At 54.4% G+C, this 26,607-nt stretch overlaps 1 long non-coding RNA gene across 1 annotated transcript; it reads left to right on the forward strand.

Annotated features, from left to right (window-relative positions):
• Nucleotides 1-18,313: 18,313 nt before the first annotated feature.
• Nucleotides 18,314-25,231, forward strand: LOC133758320 (uncharacterized). Its single transcript, XR_009865786.1, has 3 exons — nucleotides 18,314-18,405; nucleotides 23,433-23,604; nucleotides 23,687-25,231. It is a non-coding gene; the product is annotated as an uncharacterized LOC133758320 (long non-coding RNA).
• Nucleotides 25,232-26,607: the final 1,376 nt, after the last annotated feature.

Consider the following 26,607-nt stretch of genomic DNA (forward strand, 5'->3'; position numbering starts at 1 on the left):
CCTCATCCTGGCAGGGGCTGAAATAAGGACCCAGATGTGCCACCCCCACTAGCGAGAATTGATGGAAGGCACGAGTGTTGACTGATAGCCCATCCTGGGCCAGGTAAGTGAGAAGATGAGGCGATGCAGCTGGATCAGAAAAGCAACCAGGCCAAGGCTGATGGGAACTCAGGGTACACAAGCGCTTGCTGCCTCCTTCCACACAGCTTCCTGTAATACAGAGCTCCGGTCAGGAGTTCCCAGTCTCGGTTGCCTGGGAGATTCCCCTGAGGATGCTCTATAAATGTTGATGCCCACATCGACTCCAGACTACTTAATGAGAACCTTTGCGGCCGAAACCTGAGTATCGGTATTTTTAATTTTTATTTTTTAATGTTTTAATTTTTATTAAAATATAATAAACATATTAAAAATGTATGCATCTCTAGCCATTCCACTTCTGGGTATATACCCTGAACATTTGACTGCAGGGTCTCAGAGAGATATTTGTATTTATATGTCCATCCAAGCATTCAACATTGACAATCATCAAAAAGTGGAAGCTACCCAAGTGCCCATGCACAGATGAATAACACAGTGTGGTGTATGCACTCAATGGAATATTATTCAGTCCTGAAAAGACAAGAGATTCAGATATGTGCAACAACACAGGTGAAATGTAAGGACATGGTGCTAAGTGAAACAAGCCTGCGACAAAAAGACAAAATTCTCTATGATTGCATTCATATGAGATCCTTGGAGCAGACAAATTCACAAAAACAGAAGGTAGAATGGTGGTTGGAAGGGGCTTGGGGTGAGTGCGATGGAGAACTGTTTAATAAGTATAGAGTCACTTATGCAAGAAGAACAGGTCGGTATCCTAACCACGTGAATGTGCTTACCCCAAACTGCCTGCTTACAGTGGTTAAGATCATCAATTCTATGTTCCACGCATTTTACCATAATTTTTTAAAATGTACATACCAAAGGGCACAGCTTGATGGCTCTTCAAAAAATTACTACACGTGTAGAAGCAGTAGCCTGGTGATGACATGGACCATTACCTGCACCCCATGAGCCTCCTGTAAGCACTCCAGTCCAGGGATAATGGTATTCCAACTTCTAATATTTGTGCTTAACTACAATTGTTAGTTAATAGTTTATAGATATAATCAGATTTTATGTAACCAATCCTCATTCCTCTAATTGAAGTTGGAAAATGCTTTAAAAGACATGAGACACTTTGGGCATATATCTTGTTCACATCTCTATTTCTCATAATGGGTTGACTCTTAGAGGTAGAATTTCTGAGCCAAATGGTATGACTTCTTTGTGAAGTATATGTATTTTTTCAATTATTTCTTATTTGAAGGTCAGAGAGATAGAGAGAAAGTGTGTGTGTGCGCGCACACACTCCCATCCACCCAATTCATTTCCCCAATTGCCTACAACAGCCAGGCCAAAGCCAGGAGCCAAGAAAGTAATCCAAGCCTCCCATGTGTGTCAGGGACTCAACCAGTTGAGCCATCACTTGCCTCCCAGGGGGCACATTAGCAGGAAGCTGGAATCGGAAGCAGAGCCGGGACTCAAACCCGGGCACTGCAATATGAAATGCAAACAGCCCAACTGGCATCTTAACCATGGGGTCAAACGGTACGAAATTTTTCAAAGCTTTCAATTCTTAAAGTATTTTTGGAGGTTTCCAGGGGATTGTAATGTGTGGCCGCAGTATAACCCCTGTGTTAAGAGTTTGTAGAGAGCCTGTGATGTGCTGCCTTAGGAATATATCTTAAATCTGCACTTAAAGTTGCTTAGACTTGATTCATATTGAAATTTTTTAGGAATTCAAATAAAACAGATACAGCAGTTAGAATGATTTGGGCTGCAAGGAGAAACTAGACATCATTCTAACAACACTAGCTCTCCCTGAACAAGAAATCTCAGATAGGCAAATAAACAAAGAACTTGGGGTTGGGTAGAGAAGTAAGCAAACAATAGGTATAAAACACATCACTGCAAATCCTTTTGAAAACAACTTGTATACCTAGAAAGGGACAAAAGGGTATGGAGCCGGAGAAAGAAGGAGGCTAAATAAGTAAATCTTGTCTTAGGGCAGACACGTGATGAAGTATTTTTTATTTCTTTTAATTTGACTCATACACACAATGTGGAATAGGTTGACTACGTCAACAAGGAGATCCAAGTCAGAGATGGAAATGTTGTGTTCAAGGTCATGCAGTCCACGAGCAAGGGCTAAGTCTCATCCTGCCCCTAACTTAACAGGTGGCTTCATCAGCTCTCTGGGCACTTCCCCTTCCCAGGAGAGTTTTGAGGTGTTTGGGGCAGGTGACCTCCAGGGTTCATTATATTTTTTATTTTTTAAAAAGGTTTATTTATTTATTTGAAAAAGTTACACAGAGAGAGGAGAGGCAGAGAGAGAGAGAGAGGTCCTCCATCCGATGGTTCATTCCCCAGATGGCCGCAACGGCCGGCGCTGCACCCATCAGAAGCCAGGAGCCAGAAGCTTCTTCCGGGTCTCCCATGTGGGTGCAAGGGACCAAGGACTTGGGCCATCTGCTGCTGCTTTCCCAGGCCACAGCAAAGAGCTGGATGGGAAGAGGAGTAGCTGGGACTAGAACTGGTGTCCATATGGGATGCCGGTGCTTCAGGCCAGGAAGTTAACCCGCTGTGCCACAGCACCGGCCCCTCCAGGGTTCATTTTAAATGTACCCATTGACCTGAATATTATTTTAAGCACTAATTAATAAACTACTGGATGAAAAATAGAAGGGTAGATATGGAACCAGTGCCATCAGCTACAACTTCAAGAACCATTCAGGAATTAAGGAGAAGTTTAGCAAAAACGTTAAGATTTAGCCTGTGACAGCAGACTGTGGGCTTTGGGACTCAAAGACCTGTCACTGTGTGGTCCTTCCTAGGTTCCCAGAGTCCCAAGGAGAGGACACCTCATCCCAGAGGCTGCAGCTGGCATGAAATCCATTTGCCGGCTTCATGGTGGTGGCCTGTTCTGTGACCTGGCAAGAAAGGGAGGAGCCTTGCAGCTCAACTAAGATGAGCTTACTCAACACCACTGGAGGGCGCTGTCCTTCTCCAGTCTCAACACTATTTTGAGGAGCACTAAAATAGCTTAGGAGAAGAGCCAATGAACATGGCTGGGAGAACTGGCATTGTAGACTTGACATTTCCAGCATCAATCTTTCCTCAACAAGATATTTAGCATTTAATAAGTTCTGGGATTAGGAGCTTTCTTCTCCAGAGAGTGATATTAACAGTAGTGTGCCTAAATGTTGAATAAATCTAGAATGCTTTCCCCCAACCATCCAGAACACACTTAATTAAATGCCCCCCACCTCTCCTGCTTCCTGCAGCTGTTCCTGCAGACTCTTCTTCATAGATATTCATACAAAAATGAAAAAGAGTCCCCAGACATCTCCGACGCAGGAACTCTAGGTGACTTTTAAAAAATATCTATAATTTTAAATGTGAATAAGATTGGTATGACCAGAAATGTCAATTTTGAATGTCAAAAATGGCAATTTAATTAGGCTAGAAACTGGATGTTCGTCTTCCAAGGGGGAAAGGAAATTATTCCATTTCTGTGGAGACAAAAATATTTAAAGCTACACATTTCTGGGGGTTGCCTTGTCTCTGACGCTCTGTTCAGTGGATTCCATCCATCACCCTCTTGGTTTGGTTTAGGTAAAATGTCAGCGGGGACGGAAACACACACTCAGGAGTGCGGATCGCAGAAGACAGGCTCTCTCCAGTCCACAGCTAGCCCTGGACTTCCCTGACAGCCTTTGTCTTTAACCAGCACGGATCCCACCTATCCAAATTCCCAAGGGTGACAGTGCCGCGTGTCACCCGTGGTTCCCATTTGTACGTTCCACTGAATCTGTAAATGCATGAAAGCAAGTGGACAAACCAAGGGCATGTGAGCACAGCAGGATAGAGACATATACAAATGCTGATTCAACATTTTTCTTCTATCTATTTTGGTTAAGATCTTCTTTGACTTCCTTTTTTTTTTTTCAAATGAAATTTTGCTCTTTACCTAATTCCTCATCTTTTCTTTCATATTGAGATACAGAAGAATCAGAAATAACTTACATCAAGGGAGAACATGATTTTCAGTGGAAACAGGAACCTCCCACTCCGGTCCACAGAGACAGCAGAGCCCCACCTGTCGGCACCACTGACACCTCCAATCTGAAGATTTTGACTCCCGGAGATGGAGGAGAGCTCTGCCGAGCAGGGCCCGAGCCACATCCCTACTCCACTGTGATCACATTGGGATGTTGTGATTGGCAGCTGTGATTTCACATCAAGCAGCTGAAGTCAGAGAAGTAGAGCAATTCCCTCCTAAGACTTGGTGGTGGGGCCGGTGCTGCCGCCAACAGTGCCGGCATCCCATATGGGCACTGGTTCTAGTCTCAGCTTCTCCACTTCCCATCCAGCTCTCTGCTATGGCCTGGGAAAGCAGTAGAAGATGGCCCAAGTCCTTAGGCCCCTGCACCCATGTGGGAGACCTGGAAGAAACTCCTGGCTCCTGGATTCGGATCGGCGCAGCTCCGGCTGTTGCAGACAACTGGGGAGTGAACCAGTGGATGGAAGATCTCTCTCTCTCTCTCTCTCTGCCTCTGCCTCTGCCTCTACCTCTCTGTAACTCTGCCTTTCAAATAAATAAATAAATCTTTAAATAAAAACTACTGCTATTAAAACCTAGTGAATTTTCAATCATTCAACTTCCGCTTAACTTGGATCTCATACAGAAAACAGTTAAAATTGCTAAAGTATTAGTTCTTTTTCAGGGGCATGCATTTGGCCTAGCAGTTGAGACAGTGGTTAGAATGCCTACATTCTACGTCAGGAGTACCTGAGTTTGGTGCTGGCTCTGGTCCTGATTCAAACTTCTTGCTAGGTAAGACCCTGAGAGGGAGTGGTGATGGCTCAAGGGGCTGGGTTACTGCCACCTATGTGGGAGCCCAGGGTTGAGTTTCCAGCTCTCAGCTTCAGCCTCCCAGCTGTTATAAGCATTTAGGGAGAAAACGAATGAATGGGATCTCTCTCTCTCTCTCTCTCTCTCTCTTTCTCTTTCTCTTTCTCTCATTCTCTCTCTGCCTCTCAAATAAATTTTAAATACGTATTATTTTTTCAGTGTTTCCACATCCTCTAAAATGTCCAACTTTATATACATTTTATGTCATCCTCAGCAGTTGGTTCTGCCTGGGGAGGCTCAGTGATCGTCCAGACCCCCCAAAGGATGGCACCTGCAGGCCTGCCCAGCGGGGACAGGTGCAGAAGGCAGCCGAGCTGAGTGAGTCCTCCCCCTAGCATGAGGGCACCTGTGGAGAGCCTGCGGGCTTGCTGACGGATAAACCCCACCACTCCCACTCCGGGCACTGCTTGTGGTGATGTTTCCCAGGAAGCCTGACTACTGCCTGCCCCCTTCAAAGATGACTGGGACATTAGCCAAGGAGTCTATGGGTTGGGTAGGGGGTCTCTGCACCCCCCACTGTGTCCCTGTGCCCAGCTCTGCCTGACTACGGTAGGGCCTTGCCTGATCTCGCTAGAATGAATGAATCTCTTAAAACATCGCTGTGTCCTTTTCTTCCTCCCTGAGACCCCAGAGGTGATGTTCTGCTTCCTCCGCAGTTCCATCTGCTCCTGCTCCCTGGGCTCCTGTCTACCTGATTGGTTGCGTAGTAAGAGCAAGAGACCGCCTTCCGCATACCGCTTTGCCAAACACAAACACAATGCTTTTGGAAGCTGTCAATCACTTGGAGGGGGAGCCTCCTGGCGGCATCTACAGGGCTCAGGACCTGAGGCCCGCAGCTCTGCAGCCCTGAAGTCGTCGGCCTCTCCTGGCGCTGAGTGCCCTGTGTGGAGCTGGGGCAGGAGCAGGTGTTCCAAGAACTGCCTGGATCCAGGTCGCCTGATGGAAGCTTGAGAGATGAGCAGTCTTGGGGCAGAATAACATGTGCATGTTTCTTAGAAAACATTCAGAAAGTATAGGAAAGCACGCAGAAGGAAATAACGCGTCCATCAGCATTCAGACCCCATCCTTCCGGTCCTGAATCCAAGTGTAGGCAGCGCAGGTTACGTTGTATATGGGGGTGATGTTTACAGCTCAAGAGTTAGGAGGAAAAATCCCTCAAATTGCTTGGAAGCTCAAAGGCTCAGAAAAAGTATAAGAAGTAGGGGGTTTACATTGTGGCAAAGCAGATTAATATGCCACCTGCAATGCCACCATCCTATATGGGTGCCCGTTCGAGTCCCAGCTGCTCCAGTTTCAATCCAGGTCTCTGTTGATGCACCTGGGAAAGCAGCCTCCACAGGATGGCCCAAGTCCTTGCGACACTGCACTCATATGGAAGAGCTGGTGGAGCTGCAGGCTCCTGGCTTCGGCCTGGCCCAGCCCTGGCCATTGCGGCCACTTGGGGAGTGAACCAGCAAAGGAAAGATCTCTCTCTCTCTCTCTCTCTCTCTCTCTCTCTCTCATTCTCTCTCTTTGTGTGTGTGTGTGTGCATGTGTCCCTCTCTCTGTAATTCTTCCTTTCAAACAAATATTCTTTAAAAATGTATAAAAAACAAGCACTTTAAAAAATAACGATTTATTTATTTTGAAATTCAGAGTACAGAGAGAGAGAGAAGTAAAGACAGAGAAATCCTCTACCTACTGGTTCACTCCCCAGATGCATCAACAGCCAGGGCAGAGCCAGACCAAAGTCAAGAGCCGGGAGCATCATCTGGTCTTCCATGTGGATGCCAGGGGCCCAAACTCTTGGGCCATCTTCGGCTGCTTTTCCAAGGCCATTAGCAGGGAGCAGCATTGGAAGTGAAACAGCTGGGACTTGAACAGGAGCCTATATTGGATGCCAATGTCAAGGGCAGTGGCTTAACCTGTGATACCACAACACCAGCCCCAAGAAATAAACATTTCTTTAAAAAGAAAAATACATTTTGTTTCTCTTGTGTTTAGGAAAATATCTGGAGGTAGGAGGAAGCCCAAGTCCAGTTTTTAAAAATTAATTTATTTATTTGAGAGAGAGAGAGAGAGAGAGAGAGAAAGCAAACTCCCAGCTGCTAGTTCACTCCCCAAACACTTGTAACTGGGGCCAGAGCTGGGAGCCAGGAACATACTCAGGTCTCCCATATGAATGGTAGGAACCCAGCTACTTGAGCCACTCACATAGTGGGAAGCTGGAGTCAGGAGCCAGAGCCAAAAATTAAACCTAGGTACCCCAATGTAGGATGTGGGCGTCTTAACCGCTTGGTTAAACCACTCCCTCAAATTCTAGTCTGGATGGAGGAAGAGCAAGGGTGAAAGGCCAGGGGTAAGTGAAGGGACTTTTCTCCAGTTTTTTCTTTCAGTGCGGAGCAAATGTGGTCGGATTCAGGTGAATTCCACGCACAGTAAACCCATACTGTGATAAACACACACTGTTGTATGTGATTCTCTCGCCTTCCCCTCTGAGCGTGCTGTTTCATATTCAGCCCACACTGCCTGCCTTCTCTCTGGCTGGAACAAATCCCGCATTTCCTAACTTCCCTGGAAGATAGGGGGGACAATGCCAATGTCACAGGTGCGAGGATTAAATGACCCCAGGGATAAAGTACATTGAAAGAAATTACAAATCACTTAAGAATGTGCACATTAAATTAGTAAAGCAAGTCCTTACAGCTCATCAACAGTCTGCAGTCAGAAACCGATTTACAGTGGTGAGACTCACCGACTGGAAAGCCAGCAACATTTCGAACAACAGTATCAATGCAGCAAACACTTTCACAGAAACTGAACTGCAAATGTTGGTTTTAGCGGTAGAAAAATACCTTGGCTTCCTTTCCATGTCACTTTGCCCCCTGAATTCTTCTGATTTGGGAGCCCCGGGAACCATCGTTTGCGTCATCGTCATTATCACAGCTGTCTTGCACTCTAACAGTGAAGCCAGCTGTCGCCAGTCCCCACACTCACTGCCAGTCAGCTCCTCCGGGGACGGGGGCTGCGCCACACGGACGCTGATCCCTTGGTTTCCAGCACGGACCCCTGAGCCATTGCTGCGTGATTCGCTGTCTGCTCCCCTTTTGTGTAAACGATGCAGAAGCCTCCATCCCTGATGCCACCGTGTCTGTGTGAAGTGCAGAATTCTCACTCACAAATTCCTTTCTTTGCACCCCAAGACTAAAAGAAGTCAATGCCGGTTCAACCTTTAAAACGATGCAGTTGTGAGGAGCACATCATGGGGTTCTACTAAGCTGAGATCATTTGGGTGACCCCAAATTTGTTACCGTACTTTTTGATAATTATCATCCAGATGAAAGCATGATAATCTATCTCAGCCCCCACTTCTCCCTCCACCCCCCGGAGTTTGCTGAAGGCTGCATTGTTAGGAAAATTGACCAAAATGTAGAAAAGCATCCAGCATGTAGTAGTCGTTTGACAAAGAAAAGTTTTGCTGAAAATTATGCCGAAACCACCCAGTCAGGGCAGAGACTTCTAAGCTCATAAAGTTAAATCAACTGGATTTCAATGGTGCCATGTTTCAAAAAATTAAAAAGGAGTGAGGAAAACAGCATCGAACTTAAACTTGACAAAGTTGAACTTGAATCTAAGTGGTATCAGTGATGCCAGAATCGAAGAAGATGATATGCAGAATGCAAAATTGCATGATCCCTGCTCACCTGCCCACGGTTACGAAGATCCAGAAAGCCCTCGTGGAATCACTTTTAAAAGCTCACCTACAGGAAGGAGAGGCTCTGGAGCAGTCACCGTTCTCACGATGAGCAAGGGCAACCTTGTGGAGAACGAGTGGCCTGGATTCACATGCAACCTGGAGAACGAGCATCGGGGAGCAGGACCCCACGCAGCTTTCGGAAGAGTCACCCCCGAGACTGGGGGCTGGCGAGACCCAAGAGTGGCTGGGGTCTTGGTCCATTCCTCCCGCTCCACCAGCAAGATGGGCTGCAATTCGATTGTTGCGAAACCACAGTGGCATTCTGACAGCCCCCCCCCCCCAAAAAAAAAGAGCGCCAGTGTTGCAGAAATGAAGGGGAAAGTCATTTGCATGTTTGCTGAGAACAGACCTAGATGAGACTGGAGCTGCTCACGGCAGGCATGGCCAGGACCCGGCCACAGGGCAGGCCAGAGGGCCTAGGGGAAAGGACCAGATCAAATTAGGGTGGGAGCAGCATGCGGGACTGCGGGCAGCCCTTCGGGGTCCAGCAGCTTCCTGGGGAACCCTTTTGGTGAAGGTGAGGATGAGGTTGAGGTGTGACAGCAAGGATCATTGGAACTTTTCTTAGCACTTTCTCTGGGCCAAGCATTGCTGCGTGGATTAGTTCCTTCCATTCTCACAACAATCCTATGAAGGGGGTACTATTGTCTACCCACTGTATAGACAAGAAAATTGAGGCTCAACTATAATAAGCCACTTGCTTCAAGGTCACGCAGAGCAACTGCAGGAAGGGTAATTCCAAGCATTTCGGTCTGGTGATTTCCCTGCTTCTCATTAAAGAGTCCAGCTTAGCGCTGGCTTTGACCCTCTGCTGGGGGGGGGGGGGGGGTTGGCTCACCCAGCCCAGGGGGAGCCTCATTCCAACCTCACTCTGCAAGGTGGGCTGCTGTCTAAACTGGTGGTGCCCGCTTAGGGATCAGGTGAGAAGCTGACATCCTCTAACTTGGGATTTTGCCATGAAAGTGCAGTTGACTCCAAATCTTTTTTTTTTTTTTTTTTTTTTTTGACAGGCAGAGTGGATAGTGAGAGAGAGACAGAGAGAAAGGTCTTCCTTTTTTGCCGTTGGTTCACCCTCCAATGGCCGCTGCGGCAGGCGCATCGCGCTGATCCGAAGCCAGGAGCCAGGTGCTTCTCCTGGTCTCCCATGCGGGTGCAGGGCCCAAGCACTTGGGCCATCCTCCACTGCCTTCCTGGGCCATAGCAGAGAGCTGGCCTGGAAGAAGGGCAACCAGGATAGAATCTGGTGCCCCAACCGGGACTAGAACCTGGTGTGCCGGCGCCGCAAGGCGGAGGATTAGCCTGTTGAACCACGGCGCCGGCCTTGACTCCAAATCTACATTAAGGAATATAGTGCTGTTCCCTAAACATGAGCGCAGGCACACACCCTCCTTTATATACCTGCTAAGGGGCCTGACTCCTGATCATCCTCCTGAGGATTTTGGGCAAAGCACCTCCCTGGGCATGAAACATGAAATTTCTCTCTTTGTCCAGAGATTCTTCCCTTTGCCTTCCTCATTCTGCACCCTTTGCTGTTCGATACCACACCCTGGTTTGCCATAGAATTAACCAACATTGGCTGGCGCCACGGCTCACTAGGCTAATCCTCCGACTGCGGCGCTGGCACCCCAGGTTCTAGTCCTGGTTGGGCCGCTGGATTCTGTCCCGGTTGCTCCTCTTCCAGGCCAGCTCTCTGCTATGGCCCAGGAGTGCAGTGGAGGATGGCCCAAGTGCTTGGGCCCTGCACCCGCATGGGAGACCAGGAGGAAGCACCTGGCTCCTGGCTTCGGATCAGCGCAGCACACCAGCCACAATGTGCAATCCCTAGCGGCCACTCTGGGGGGTGAACCAACGGAAAAAGGAAGACCTTTCTCTCTGTCTCTCTCTCACTGTCTAACTCTGCCTGTCAAAAAGAAAAAAAAAAAAAAAGAATTAACCAACATCTGAGAAGTCCCTGTTTCTTCACTTGAGTGTGTGTACCATCTACGCAGGTGCAGTGTTGTTGTTGTTGTTGTTTTTTAGTTTATTTCTGTGAGGCTCCAGCCAGGACCCTTCCCTGAAGGCATCGTTATGGACCTACACAGTCTTGGAATTTTTGAACATTTACTCTCCTTGGATGTGAACTCTGCAAAATGCCCGCTTCCACAGTTGCTATACCCAAGTGGCTCTTCTCTGTCATTCTGTGGTATGGAGAAGATGGACGGAGAGGCTAAGCCAGTGATTGTATGCAGACCCCCGAGCTTTTGAGAGAATATATTTGCCATCTGAAAATCAATGCTCTCTAGGGAGACTTCAGTGTGGATTAAAAGCAAGCAGGGGCCGGCGCCATGGCTCACTTGGTTAATCCTCCACCTGTGGCACCGGCGTTCCCTATGGGTGCTGGTTCTAGTCCCAGCTGCTCTACTTCCAATTCAGCTCTCTGCTGTGGCCTGGGAAAGCAGTAGAAAATGGCCCTAGTCCTTGGGTCCCTGCACCTGCATGGGAGACCTGGAGGAAGCTCCTGACTCCTGGCTTCAGATCGGCTCAGCTCCGGCTGTTGCAGCTACTTGGGGAGTGAACCAACGGAAGGAAGACCTTTCTCTCTGTCTCTCTCACTGTCTGTAACTCTACCTGTCAAATAAAAAAAAAAAAAAGCAAGCGGCAAGAATTTCACACTGTTTTCCTGATTTCTGGAATCCAGGGAAAGGAGCAGATGGACATTATGTTATGAGCCCCTGAGGGTGGAGACCCTGTCCTAGGGTGTTGTCTTCTTAGCTCATTCCTCTCCATCAGGAGGGAGCTAAATGACCAGGAATTCCGCACCAATTCCCAAAATGCTACTGAGTGAGAGGTAACTTTCCACTGCGAGTGACAGAGTCCACGTGTCGGAGCACATCTCCCTAGCATGGAGCTCCTGAGGCAGGACTCGTTAACTCCACACACAGCGAGGCCAGACTTCCTGGTCTTCTGTTTGGGATGCTAGGTCTTCTTTTTTTTAAGATTTTATTTATTTATTTATTTATTTATTTATTTATTTATTTGAAGGGCAGAGTTACAGAGAGAGAGAGAGGTCTTCCATCCTATGGGTCACTCTCCAGATGGCTGCAACAGTCAGAGCTGCACTAATCTGAAGCCAGGAGCCAGGAGCTTCCGCCAGGTTTCCCAAGTGGGTGCAGGGGCCCAAGCACTTGCACCATCTTCCACAGATTTCCCAGGCCACAGCAGAGAGCTGGATGGGAAGCGGAGAGGCTGGGACTTGAACCAGCGCCCAGGTGGGATGCCGGCACTGTAGGCAGCGACTTTACCTGCTACACCACAGCTCCAGCCCCTGCTGTCAGGTCTTCATTTTCATTCATTCTCCTGGCACACACTCTAGAGGCAAGAAAGGCCACTTCCTCTTTGTGTCTTTCCCACAAGCCCTCTGGAAGACGATCCCTCCATCTCACATGACAGAATTCAATCCCATGTGTATCCTAGAGCAAGTCCTTGGGAAAGATCTTGCTATGGTTATCTCCATCATGCTTCACCCCAGGAATGGGGGAAGGTACTGTCAGCTGAGAGCCAGAGAGCAGGCTTGGCATTTCAGCCTTGTCAAGAAGGAATGGCTGGGTGGCTGTACATTCAGCTGTTCATCACTTTAAAACACCTTCAAGAAAACTTACAAAGGAAATGGTTTATTTTCAGCCATAGTTTTGGAGGTTCACAAACTGAGATCGGGGGCCCCATTGGATCATGAGGGTGGTGGTGGACAGTGGACTGTGTGTAGAAGGATCACCTGGGGTGGGATGGGGAGCACCCCTCTCCTCGTAGAGACACTGTACCCCATCATGGGGCCTCCACCCCAGCAAGCTGATCCTGTCTGATCACTTCCCGGAGGCCCAACTTCAGACACCATAATTGGACCAGGCCTCCACACTGTTGGTATCTTCGGTCCATGAGCTAGGGATTTAAACATCAGCAGGAGTTAGGGAACCAAATCCTGTTCAGATTGTAATGGTGATGACCAGCAATTTGGCTAAGAGTCCTCTGTGGGGCCGGTGCTGCAGCATAGCAGGTAAAGCTGCCCCCTGCAGTGCCGGCATCCCACATGGGCACCGGTTCAAGTCCCGGCTGTTCCACTTCCGACCCAGCTCTCTGCTCTGGCCTGGGAAAGCGGTAGAACATGGCCCAAGTCCTCAGGCCCCTGCACCTGTGTAGGAGACCTGGAAGAAGCTCCTGGTTCCTGGCTTCGGATTGGTGCAGCTCTAGCTATTGTGGCCAATTGGGGAGTGAACCAGCAGATGAAAGACCTCTCTCTCTATCTCGCTCTCTCCTCTCTCTGTGTAACTCTGACTTTCAAATAAATAAATAAATCTTTAAAAAAAAGAAAGAAAGAAAGGCTTGAGATTAAAAAAAAAAAAAAAGAGTTCTCTGTGAGAGTGCCAAAAGTGATGGGAAGTGCTATTTCTCCTTTAGATCCTCACCATTTCCAGCACTGAATCCCACTGTCTTTATTCCTCTTGTTTGGCCGTTAGCCCTTTTCTCTCTTGCCCTCAAACTCGCATGGTGAAATAGTACTCTAGGGTCTCAGCCGGCTCAGGAGGGCTCAGTCCCCATGGCTGCCCACCCTGTGTAGGTGAGAGAGGAGGAGGTGGGAGGATCGCACCTGGAGAGAGGGGATCCCAGGACAGCCATCCAGGGACCAGGGAATTCACGCCTTGAGGGTAGCTGTCTGGCCCAGGATGTGTGGCATAGCAGGTAAAGCTGCCGCCTGTAGTGCTGACATCCCATGTGAGCACTGGTTCGAATCCCAGCTGCTCTACTTCCTCCAGCTCCCTGCCAATGGCCTGAGAAAGCAGCGGGAGATGGCCCACAGCTCTGAGGCTGTGCTGGGGTCTGTTCTTGAAGGCCAGCAGCGTCTCCATGGGCAATGTCTTTCCTGCAGGGACGAGCTCCGCAATGCCGTAGGCCCTGGACACGCTCGCCCAGCGTGTCCTGCACCCGCCTTAGAGCTGTGTTTGTTTCCTTTGCGGTTCCGAACACACCTGTAGCCAGCCGTCTTTCTGAGAAGTGGGTGAACGATCGGGCATCTCAACCACTGTGTTCCGTAGGACGCTGGGTGGGAGTCAAACCCACCGCTCATCTCTGAAGGGGAGACAGCAGGTTGGGCCCGTGGGTGACTCCTCGCCCACGCTGTTCTGTTAGCTGCAAATGGCCTTTCTGTGGTTCGGAGAACTTTGCGGATTGTAAAGTCGTTTTTATAATAGTGCTAGGAGGGAAAAACGCCGAGCAGGTGAAAATGCACACATCCTAATTTCAGGCACGTAAACACATCCAGTGCTTCCTGCGGCAGGGTATTTGCTAAGGCTTGGTGCTGAGAGCACACAGACTTGGTCCCTGACTTCGCAGGGCCCACCCTCCAGCACTGTGGACAGCAGCAACCACACCATTAACACAACACTCACAGTGCGCGAAGGGCTTTGGACTTGGAACGTAAGGCCCTGTGGCCGGAGCACCTGGGGGGACCCAGGGTCACTGCTCCGTGTCCTCAACCCCTTGGTGCTGCCTCGCGGGCTGGGGCCAGCCTTCTTTCCTCCACCTGCTGCCAGGATCTTGTGTTAGTCCTCAGCGTAGCCCACACACCCAGATCCACACAATTTGTTTTTTGGATAGAACTTGAGAATGAGGTACCACGCCCTTGGGGGGCAGGAGCCACACCTCGGTCATCTGGGAGGTCCCCTAGGAAGACTGACTCTCTCCCTTTCTCTGTAAATCTTTCGAACAAAATAAATCTTAAAAACAAAAAATGAAATAAACCATGCTGGGACAGTCTGGAGGGAAGCCTCGCTGGCCTGTAGAGCACCCTGTGGCCCTGGTCCCCTGCGGACGCCAGGCACCCGAGCTTTGCGGGGAAGGTCTGGGAGAGCCTCTCCTCTCAGCAGGTGCACCTGATTCAGCCTCCCACACTCTTCCCTTTTCTGGCAGGGATGGCATTCGTCCTTTAGGTTAAAGTTTGAATGCAATCCTGTCTTTTTTTATTTTTATTTTTTGACAGGCAGAGTGGGCAGCGAGAAAGACAAAGAGAAAGGTCTTCCTTTTTCCGTTGGTTCACCCTCCAATGGCCGCTGCGCTGATCCGAAGCCAGGAGCCAGGTGCTTCTCCTGGTCTCCCATGCGGGTGCAGGGCCCAAGGACTTGGGCCATCCTCCACTGCCTTCCCGGGCCACAGCAGAGAGCTGGACTGGAAGAGGAGCAACCAGGACAGAATCCGGCGCTCCAACCGGGACTAGAACCCGCGATGCCGGCGCCGCAGTCGGAGGATTAGCCTATTGAACCGCGGCGCTGGCCAATCCTGTCTTTAAAGATTTGAGTGGCAGAGTTACAGAGAGGGAAAGACAGAGATCTTCCACCTGCTGGTTCACTCCCCAGGTGGCCAGGAGGGCCGGAGCTCGGCCAATGGGAAGCCAGGAGCCAGGTGCTTCTCCTGGTCTCCCATGCGGGTGCAGGGCCCAAGGACTTGGGCCATCCTCCACTGCCTTCCCGGGCCACAGCAGAGAGCTGGACTGGAAGAGGAGCAACCAGGACAGAATCCGGCGCTCCAACCGGGACTAGAACCCGCGATGCCGGCGCCGCAGTCGGAGGATTAGCCTATTGAACCGCGGCGCTGGCCAATCCTGTCTTTAAAGATTTGAGTGGCAGAGTTACAGAGAGGGAAAGACAGAGATCTTCCACCTGCTGGTTCACTCCCCAGGTGGCCAGGAGGGCCGGAGCTCGGCCAATGGGAAGCCAGGAGCCAGGAGCTTCCTCTGTCTCCCAGGTGGGTGCAGAGAGCCCAGCCCTCGGGAAAGCTGCCTTCCCAGGCGCGTTAGCGGGGAGTCTCACAGGCGCCCATATGGGATGCCGGCCCCCCTCATCCTGTCTTTTTATTAAAAATGGGAATGTGGCACGGTGGGCCCGCGTTGTTCGCCAGAGGAGCGGCCTTGGGGTATTTTAGATGGAATCCCAGGAGCCGCGGGGAAAAGGGACAAGAGTGACCGCGTGGAGGTCGTCCGTGTGGAAGTGCCCGCCGGGTTCGCTGGGCCAAGAAGACGGGCGGGCGCACAGCGGGCGAGCGGGTGCTGCCCCCGGGAGGCCCGCTCCCTCCCAGACCCCCGCTCCTCTCCCACCTGGGCCGGGGGCCTTGACCCGGGCGCCTCGCGAAGACGTTTCCCGCGGGCCGTGGGCTGGGGAACTGCGGTTCGTGGGCGTCCCGGGCGCCTCCGCACGGCGGCGCGGCCCTGCCCGCGACATCGGCGCTGCCGCCCGAGGAAGCCGCTGCGCGCGGGCCCCTTTGTCCCGCACGGCCGGAGCCCCGCGCGTGACCTCCGCGGACGCCGCCGGCCAAGGCCTCGGCGCGGACCCTGTGCGGGGCGGAGCGGTCCGGGGGAAGACCGAGCGAGTGCGAGCGGGAAAGGCTGTGGGTGCTCCGCAGCGAAAGGGAGACTGCGCGGTCCCGCCTGCTGTGTGTGCACGCGTGTGTGCGCGTGTGTGCATATGTGTGCGCGTGTGTAGCCAGGGAATTAAACTATCCCAGAACAGCTTTCAACTGCTTTGCCTTCTCCCAGGTGTCCGTGGCCGCCCTGCACAGGTCTGTGACGAGGAACCGCCTTCCTCACGCACACAGTTGCCGTGCGTGGGGAGGGATCCGAGTCGCCGTGGGTCAGGTTCGGATGACGCAGGTGCTACCTGCGGCCACCAGGGGGCGCGCTGGCGCCACTGGAAAGCCCGCGGCTTCTCCCGCACCGCTGACGGCCCGGTCAGCCTCGGAGCCCGCACGGCTGTGACGCTGGGCGTTCGTCCGTGGAGTTCTTGGGGAAGTGGCCGATGGCTCACGCTCACGTCGTGACTTGATCCAGCCTGTGCGGGTGCGTGTGCGCGCGTGGAATCCAAGCTGGGTCAGCCGGCTGGTGCCGGGCGGCGGGGTTTCGCGTAGATCCATGACACCCACGAGGAGCAGGCGTGTGTGCCTGTGTGCTGGGGTGCACGCGCGTCCTCTCCTATCAGCGTGGCTCCTGAGCGCCCCCTGGCCGAGTGACCACACCCAGTGCTGGCCCTCGGGGCCGCCCGGGCTCGGAGCTTGAACGTGGAAAATCCAAGTTAGCAAAAGCGGAGCGTGAACGTGGAAACTCCAAGTTAGCAAAAGCGTGCGTCGGAAAGCCGGGGTCCAGGCAACGCTGGCTTCAGGGCCCTGTGCAGAAAAGCCAGCACCCAGGATCAGCCAGCGGGTGCAGGACGGGTCCCCAGCTTTACCGCGTCTGCCCGCGCGGTCCGGCTGAGCGCTGTGCACCCGCCTGCGGCGACGCGGACCTTGTGCGTGGGCGCTGTGGTGCGGAGTGACCTGGGGTGCGGCTGGTGTGGCTGAGCGGTGGGTGGGGAGAGCGCGCGCTTACAGCTGTTTTCACTCCCTCGGTGCCTGCGGGGCCGGGGCTGGGCCGGCTGAAGCTCGGACCGGGGACTCAGCCCAGGTTTCCCTCGTGGGCGGCAGGCACCCACCTCCGGGGGCCCTCGCCTGCCGCCAACCCAGATCGGCCCTGCGGGAAGCCCCATCGGGAGCTGGAGGTGACACTCAGGCGTGGCGCTCCTGTAGGCCCACGGGTGTCATATTGACACCAGCCCCCAGGCCCGCCGCGGGGACTGAAGACCCGGTCCTAGGGGTTCACGGTGGCTGCCGGCTGCTGCGTGGGACAGCGCGGGTCCAAGCGGCCACACCTGGGCGGCGCGCGCTGCTGCCCCGAGTTTCTAGTGTGCCCCCCACCCTTCGGGGGTTCAACCAAGACTGTAACTGAAGAGGCAGCCCAGCCCCTCGTCCCGGTGCCGCCGGCCCTGGGGGCACGGTCCCCCCGCCGTGTGACCTGGCCGGGGCCCGGCGGTGCGAGCGCTCGGGCAGCCTCGCGTCCCAGGTTCGAGCCGCGCGTCCGCCCGCAGGCTCCGGTGAGCCCGACGGCTGGCTCAGGTCTGCCGCAGGCCGCAGCCTCATCGCCCGTTACCCCGGCTTCCTCGATCTGGGTTCCTTTGCTGACTCTTGCTTTCTGCACCTTACGCTCATTGAAACTGGTCCATCCGCGTCGAGGGCAGATTCTCCACTGATAGCCTTCCAGCATGGGTCTCCATTTCATACAGCCCACCCCGCTCCGGGCTCCGCCCCCCTTCGCGGACTCCGCCCACGGCGCCCAACGGGCAGTGCTCGGGCTCCGCCCCCCGCCACGAGCTCCGCCCACGGCGCCCAACGGGCAGTGCTCGTGCTCCGCCCCCCGCCACAAGCTCCAACCACGGCGCCCAACGGGCCGTGCTCGGGCTCCGCCCCCCCGCCGCGAGCCCCGCCCACGGCGCCCAACGGGCAGTGCTCGGGCTCCGCCCCCCGCCGCGAGCTCCGCCCACGGCGCCCAACGGGCCGTGCTCGTGCTCCGCCCCCCGCCACAAGCTCCAACCACGGCGCCCAACGGGCCGTGCTCGGGCTCCGCCCCCCGCCGCGAGCCCCGCCCACGGCGCCCAACGGCCGTGTTCGGGCTCCGCCCCCCGCCGCGAGCTCCGCCCACGGCGCCCAACGGGCCGTGCTCGGGCTCCGCCCACGCCGCGCGATGGGAAGCGGTCTGGCGAGGCCCCGAGCGTCCCCGGCGCCGCCGACGGCCACGAAGCGCACTCGAGGGGGGTCGAGGAGCCCACCTCCGCCCGTGCAGGTGAGCAGCGGCTGAGGCTGACGAGAGGGCCGGGTGGCAGCGCCGGCCGCGGCGAGGGAGGGGCCTCGCGGAGACGGTTGAGGCCACCGCGAGGGTCCGGTGCAACCGACGAATCCGACGGAAGCGGAGACGGAGGCCGTTGGGCCGAGGGGCGGCCAGCGGCTGAGGGGCGAGCGGGAGTGGCAGACCCCGAGGTGAGGGCTCGGGACTCCTGGAAGCGGCGCCCCGCGGGAACGCGGACGGGAGGGCAGGGGAGGAGAGAGGAGGAGAGTGGGGCGAGGGGAAGGGAGGGGAGCGGATGGGAGGAGAGGGGAGGGGAGCGCAGCGGAGGGGACTGGGGCGAGGGGGAGGGGAGCTCAGCGGAGGGGAGTGGAGGGGAGTGGGGCGAGGGGAGGGGAGGGGAGCAGATGGGGAAGGGAAGGGAGGGGTGCGGAGGGAAGGGGAGGGGAGCGCAGCGGAGGGGAGTGGAGGAGAGTGGGGCGAGGGGAAGGGAGGGGAGCGGATGGGGAAGGGAGGGGAGGGGTGCGGAGGAGAGGGGAGGGGAGCGCAGCGGAGGGGACTGGGGTGAGGGGACTGGGGTGAGGGGGAGGGGAGCTCAGCGGAAGGGAGTGGGGCGAGGGGAAGGGAGGGGAGCGGATGGGGAAGGGAGGGGAGGGAGGGGTGCGGAGGGAAGGGGAGGGCAGGGGGAGGGGAGGCTCGGCTCTGGGCTTCAGCCGCTGGGCTGAGGGGCTGGCGGAGCAGGTGCCAGGGGCAGGCTGGGGAGGGCGGTGAGCCGGTAGGTCGCAAAGTCGTCTGGCCTCGGTGGGCTGGCCTCGGTGGACGAGGGAGGAGTTAGGACAGGGAAGTGTGGTCCTGAGAGAAAAACAGCCTTCGGGGGTCTCCTTGAGCCGGCTTTGGAAGCATCAGATCCCCCTGGGGCAGCGGCCTGGTCCTTGTTCCGGAGCTTTCCGGTTGATGGACAGTGGGTCCCTTTGAGAAGCCAGGGATGGTATTTGCCGCTGGTGTGCCTACAGGGCGGGGGGGAAGTACTGAGAAGTGAAGCTTGAGAAAGGTGGTGATTCTGAAAAGGAAGATACTGTCCAATTTCTTCTACCAAAAAAAAAAACACAAAGGCCTCTGAGGTTCACGTGACCGTCGATTTCGCTCCCAGGTGTCTACTCAACTGAAGCCACACAGCCACTCAAAAACTCCTACGTGGCTTTATTCACAATAGCCAGAAAGTGGAGACAGCCCACGTGCCTCTCAAGTGACAAGCGGAGGCATAAACAAAATGTGGTCCCTTCACACAGAGGAGTACCACTCAGCCATGAAAAGGCACGACACATGGGTCCGTGCCGTGGCATGGGTGAACCCTGACCCGTAGTGACAGAGCCTGTGTTGCGTGATCCGTTCACATGAGACGTCGGGAGTGACAGAGCCAGAGAGAGCAGCAGTGGTTGCGGGGGACCGGGGTGGGGAGAGTTTGGTCGGATGCAGTGGGTACAGGGTTTGTTTTGAGGGGATAAAAATGTTGTGGAATTTGGTAGTGGCAATGGTGGCACAGCTCGGTGGATATGACCAGAACACACCACATTGCAGGTAAGTGGGCGAATGTTGTGGGCGTGAATCATTTCTCAATTTAAAAGACCTTCCAGGGTGATCTCCTATTCTCTCTCTCTCTCTCTCTTTTTTTTTTTCCCCCCACAGGCAGAGCTAGACCGAGAGAGAGAGAGAGAGAGAGAGAGAGAGAGAAACAAAGGTCTTTCTTCTGTTGGTTCACCCCCCCAAATGGCTGCTACGGCCTGAGTGCTGCACCGATCCGAAGCCAGGAGCCAGGTGCTTCCTCCTGGTCTCCCATGCAGGTACAGGGCCCGAGCACTTGGGCCATCCTCCACTGCCTTCCCGGGCCACAGCAGAGAGCTGGCCTGGAAGAGGAGCAGCCAGGACAGAATTGGTTCCCCAACCAGGACAAGAACCCGGGGTGCCGGCGCCGCAGGTGGAGGATTAACCTAGTGAGCCGTGGCGCCTGCCCCCTTTTAAATGTTTTTATGAGTAATTCTGTGCCAACAACAGGGAGATGTGTCTGCTTCTAGGGGGGTGTAGGCAGGACATGGGCAGGGCAGGGCAGGACTCGAAGAGGCCCCAGTACCCAAGACAGCTGAGGAGCTGTGCCCCCCCCCCCTCCCCGCTCGTTGCAGGAGACGGTCTGCTCACGGGCGACCTGGAGGGGCTCAAGTGTGCAGAGGACCTGCGTCCAGGAATCCCCCAGTGTTTGAGGAAACCAGCACGGAGCACAGAGGCACCAGCAGAGAATCTAACGTGGGAGAAAACATGAAATGGGAAACAGTAGAGACTTTGGATAAATATGAGGCTATTCCATCCATGTATAAAGGCAAAGATAGGAATCACGGGAATTGTTAAACATGCGAAAGTGTTCATTGCAGTGGGTGTTTAGCCCAGCTGTTGAGACACGCACATCCCAGGGAGCCTGGGTTTGATGCACGGCCCTGGCTTCTGACCACAGCTCCCTGCTAGAGCAGACCCCGGGAGGCAGAGCCGTGGCTCCAGTAGCTGGGTTCCTGCCACCTCTGTGAGACCCTGGGCGGGGTTCCTGGCTCCTGGTTTTGACCTTTGCTCAGCCTCAGCCATTGAGAGCCTTTGGGGAGTTGCCCAGAAGGTACCAGTGCTCCTGCTCGCCCTCTCTTTGTCCATCTCTCTAGCCCTCCAAAGAAAACCAAACCAAACCAAAACAAACACACACACACACACACACAAAAAAAAAAACCTTAGTTGCTTTCCAATCTAATTTAGCATTTCAGTAACTCTTCCAAAAGCAGTGAAAGTGATGTATGTAATGTGGCATTTGCACACATACGCAGTGACAGCTTTTATTCCAAGGTAACCAGTGAAGACCCAGTTGAAGAATGAGATTCTCAGGACACTGGGCGCCCACACTGGGCTGCTGGGTATAGAGAGAATGCACGCTGGAGGCAGCTGGACGACAAGCCTGCCGCGTGTCCCCAGCCTGCTGCTTGCTGCCCCAGCCCTTCCCCCAGGTGAAGGCCGATCTTACCTGGCCAGGGAGCCCCCAGGCCATTTCTGGCCATGACCACTTGCAGTGCACGGGCAAGGCTTCCCTGGAGGAAGCCCCGAGGCACGTCCCAAACCTCCTGTTCACTGCTCTCATGGAGACACTGGGCGCCTGGGACCCTGGGACCTGCCTTAGCAAGGACCCCTCCTGCCAGTCCGCCAGTGTCCGCTGCCAGCAGTCTCCTCTCTGGCCTTCAGGATCAAGGCCAGCTGGAGGCCCGGGCCTGGGCCGAGCTCCCCAGAGGGACTGCCCCAGGCCAGAGCTCCCAGGGGAGGAAACGACATCTTGGGAAGGCCCAAGACATGGGCACGATCCAGTCGGGAAACTCAGCTAAGCAGTGACCCCGGCCTCCTGGGGGCCTCACCCAGGCCACCTCTCTCCCCACAGGCGCTGCTTCTTGGGGCTTTACCATTGTGGGTGGAGCTTGGGGCGGGATTGACACATTTCAGCAGGATCTCGTGTTCCCGGTGGCCCTTCTGACAATGGTGCCCAGGTACCGTGCACCAGGAGACCACGCAGTGTCTGCCGTCCTGCCCTGCAGGACCGCTGTGAATCCCTTGTCACTTGGGGTGACCTTGATACTTCTCTGAAGTCACTTTTCCATGTAACTCCAAGTATGACTGACTACCTGCTCCAGCTAGATCATGCACAGCCCCAGATCTGTGCCAGGAGGGTGCAGAGCCACCCAAGAACTGTGATCCATCTTGGGGGAGCGTCCATTTTACTGACAGATTTGAAAGTGTCGTTCACTAAGAACTATCTCCCCTCCACAAGGAACATGTAGGGGGATGAACAGGGCTGGGGGAAGGGCCACACCCCCACAGCTTCTTCCAGTGGAGTCCAAGGGCCCTCCTGACTTGCACAGATAGCTTTGGAAGGCCAGGGTGCTGCCAGGGGCCCTACTGACCCGAACGCCTTGCAGAGAATCCCCGGGCACTTGGCCTGTCCCGTCCTCTGCTGAGTCAAGGCCTTGGACTGGGCACGCCAAGCACACGGCACATGGACTTCCTGCCTGGCTCGCACCTGCACGGGGTCCACAGCTGGTCAGTCCCACACACCAGGATGTTAGGGTCCTTGGCCCTGAGAGCAGGCCTTGTCTTCCATTGGCAGGGAGGGGAGGCATTGGATATGGATACTCTCAGCTCTGCTGCAATGCACATCACTTAGACCGCGACCTCCCTGCCGTACCAGAACCTGTGCCCCTTGCATCTGTGCAACTGTGTTCACTTCGAGCCTCTCCCTCCCTCCCTCTCTCCCTCCCTCCCTGTCTCCTCATCTCCCACCGCAGCCTCTGGGAACCATCGCTCGAGTCTCGACTTCTATGAGATCAACCTTTCTGGAATCCCCACGGCAGTAAAATTGGACAGCGTTTGTCTTTCTGGGCTGATCTGTGTGCCAGTCAGCTCCACTGGACCTTGCCACGGCGCACATGGATGCCAATACCACATGGGACCCAATCCATATATGCAGTTATGATGTTTGTTGATGAGAAGCATTCGCAGAATGCTCAAGAAAATGACAACCGCCAGGCAGCCCAGCTCACCCCTTCACTTGCCCCCAGTGTGCCTACAGGAGGGTCACTTTTCTGCAGCAGACAGACAGACACCAGGGCCAGTTGCTAGGGCTGGCAGGATGTGGCTCATCGGTGGGCGGAACCCAGCAGAACCTCCTGCGGACGCCCTGCAGGTCTTGGCTCTCCAGAGAAGCTGTGGCTGAGGTCCCAGCCTCCTCGGGCTCACCTGCTGGCTCCATGGGGTCCCCACCAGTACTGGTGCTGGGGCAGAGATGGAGGCCACAGGCCTGGCTCAGGGACTGGGCTGGGACTAGGGCTTCTTGTGCAGCTGCCCAGGTAGGGGGGAGTCAAGCGTGCGGGCTCCATTGGACATTGGCTCTGGGGCCCTGCGGCATCAGGGGCTGGGAGATGGGAAGGGTAGGCTCACTCTAGCCCTTTCTCCAGTCGCTGTGTGCAGGTGTGCTCCACAGGACAGCGAGGCTGTGACAGGAGGCTGCAGCAGGAGATGTGCCCTCCTCCCTGGCATGGACCTGCTCGGGGACATGCGCTGTGGCAGCCAGCCAGGACCTCACTGCATCACCACTCCAGTACCTGGCAGCGAGCCCCGACCCGCCAGGTACTCTCGGGCTTCTGTATCCCGGGGAGGACCCAGGGGCTCCATGAGGGTGACCTCATTCTCCTTGGCTTCTCCTTGGCAGGTGCGAAACCACCAGTGAACCCTCGCCAGCTCTGCCGTGGGCCTCTCGCAGCCATCCCAGGAGGTCCCTCAGGACTGGGTCGACAGGACATGGCAGCACATAGCAACCGCATAAGACACAGTCCCGCGGCTCCCCCAGGTTCCTCCCACAGGACAGGACCACTGCCGTCACGAACAGGATCACCCCCAGGCTCCATAATGTCAGCCTCGAAAGCATCGGAGCCCTCTTGCCAGAACACTTCTAGGGCACAGTACTGTGGGGTTCTGTGAAACCTCCTCACCAGTTTTCCCTCAGGCAGTCAGCAGCTGAGGCCAAGGTCAGCCAATTTGATGTTCAAATGGGAACCCAACAATGGCTTGTTCAGGTCCTTACGCGCCTCGCGGTTCGCATGGCAGGAGTCTTCAGCCGACGGGTCTGGCTAAACAGGGACTTGGCTTCATCCTCCTGTGGGCGCCCTGCCCCATCATGCAATTCCAGAGATCACCCCTGCATGTGGGCTCCAGTACCAGGAACACGTGCTTGGTTGTGTGCCTCACCCTCAGGAGACTCTACAGCACGGCCACTTCTCTCTTCAGCTGCCACGAACGGGAGGGCTTGCTGTGATTTCCCAGGAGCAATGTCCCAGCCACAGGCTTCCCAGTCACCACACGGGGAGCATCACGGGGAGCTACCCTGGCCAACGAGGGCAGGACGTGGTACCCGTCCTGAGCGTTACATGATGGAAAGCCTCAGGGCCTTCCCCCCTGGCATCCACCTAACCACTCTCTCTAAACCACTCTCTCTGAACTACTCTCTCAACGATGCTAGTTAATCAACTACCCTACTAGGATACCTATAGAACAAACAGATACCAAGGGTACTGACTGCCAGTGTGGCTCTCTGCAGTACTAGTTATCCCATATACACTAACAATACTAAGCAGCAGGACTAAGTGCTACCTAAATAAAACGGGAAACTGCAAAGAAAAAAACCCACTCCATAACTACACTAATACTGAGAAATCTAACAGTGCTGTTTAACTAAACATGAAGGGGAAGGGGAAAAAACCTGCCCAAAATGGGCAAAAAAAAAGTAGGTAGAAAAAAAAATGGGAAAAAGAATAAACAAAATAGACCAGAAACAAACAATACCAACGAGCTTAAACACTAGGTTAGATGGATCCAAGACACACAGGTCACAAAAAATGGCTCCTTGGGTAATAGACCAGAAACAATACCAACGAGCATAAACACTAGATCAGATGGGTCCAAGACACACAGGTCACCAAAAACAGCTCCTTGGGTAAGACAAAAAAGTTGGACTGAGTCTATGCAGCTTATGTAGGCTTGTGGAATGACATAACGGTAGTGGCTCCCTATGAAGTCGGAGCAAGACACGGACTAACAGCCCTGGCAGGGACTTGCATGCATCTGTAATTCCTAACAGTGGGTTCTTAGGAAGTCAGCACAAGAAATGCTCAGATCACAGCAGCAGATAATCCACAGGGGTTTTCTCAAGAACCTTCCACTTAAATAAAAATGGAGCAAAGGTTTTTACTTAGATTGTTGCTAGAGATGTTTATTTTTTTAAGAAATTAAAACCTGTAGGATGTTTCAATGGTCTTTTCATTTCTAGTTTAAAAAGTGATGACATTTGGCTTTTGAAGACCTAATGTTGACACTTGAAATATCCATTCCTTTTCCTTTAACCTCCTAATGATAGGTTTCAAAATGATGGAAGGAGGCGCCAAGTCCATGCAGAGAGAGAAATCAGGGAGCGGTAGGAGACAGGGCGGGAGGGGCTGTGGTGCCAACAGGGTGTCCGGGGGCCTGGGAGGTAAGGCTCGGAGCTAGGGGACGAAGGCCATGGGGACACCTGCTGTGGCGCGGCCAGGCAGAGGGAACAGCAAGTGCGGCACCCCGAGCCGGGGACTCGGCACGGAGCCAGGGGAACCAGGAGACCGGGTTCCAGAGCTCACGGGTGGCCCAATGGCCAGATGGCCAAGAGCCTTGCCTTGGGCAAGGGAAGCTTAGAAAATGTCTCAGGCAAGCCCTGGGGCAGTGGTTAGGATGCCCCTTGGGATGCCCCCGTCCGGGTCTGAGCCCCCGGGTTCAAGTCCTGGCTCTGCCCTCAATTCCAGTTTGCGGCTCATGCGCATGCTGGGAGGCAGCTGGTGATGGCTCAGCGGCTGGGCCCCTGCCACCCACACGGGAGACCTGGATGGAGTTCCCAGCTCTTGACCCCAGCCTGGCCCGGCCCTCACTGTTAGGAGCGCTTGGGAATGAACCAACAGAGGAGAGATCTCTCTCTGTGTCTCTGCCTTTCAAATGAAGAAAAACAAATGATAAAAACGTGAGCACCCTGCGTCTGTCACACCCGTCGGGCCGACCTCTCCTGCAGCGTTGACCTTCTAGGCATTGAGGTGGCGCCGACATCACACACCCGAGCTCGGCTGTGGGTAGTTTTTCTCCTTCCCTGTGGAAGAACAGACTTAGCAGGTAGCCCTCTTCCGTCTGCACTGGCTCATCTCTGCCCTTGTGTGTTGTCACGTGGGGATGTTCCCTGGGGATGGTGGTGGCAGTGGGGGCTCTGGCTGCAGGAGGAGGGTTCCAGGCCCGGAGGAGGTTGGATTACCTGGGGGGGTGGGGAGAGGGAGTGGGGTGGTTGGGGAGGGGTTTGAGCCCTGGGAACAGGGGGAGCCGCATTTCTCCCATCACCTGGAAATGACCCCACCCACAGTGTCGATGAGAGCCTGAGCTGGTGTGACATTTTCACCCGACAGGAATCCGAAGGATGGCCCATTTCTGCCCTTGTCCTCAAACGTGTGACCTCACACTGTCCTTGACAGATGGACAAAGGATTTCTTGATCCCACTACATGAGCACATTGATGGTCACCATCTCTCTACTCAGCATCTACTTAGAAATACCCACCAGCTGCTT

The sequence above is a fragment of the Lepus europaeus genome, chromosome 4 (assembly GCF_033115175.1).
Source record: "Lepus europaeus isolate LE1 chromosome 4, mLepTim1.pri, whole genome shotgun sequence".
NCBI lineage: Eukaryota > Metazoa > Chordata > Mammalia > Lagomorpha > Leporidae > Lepus > Lepus europaeus.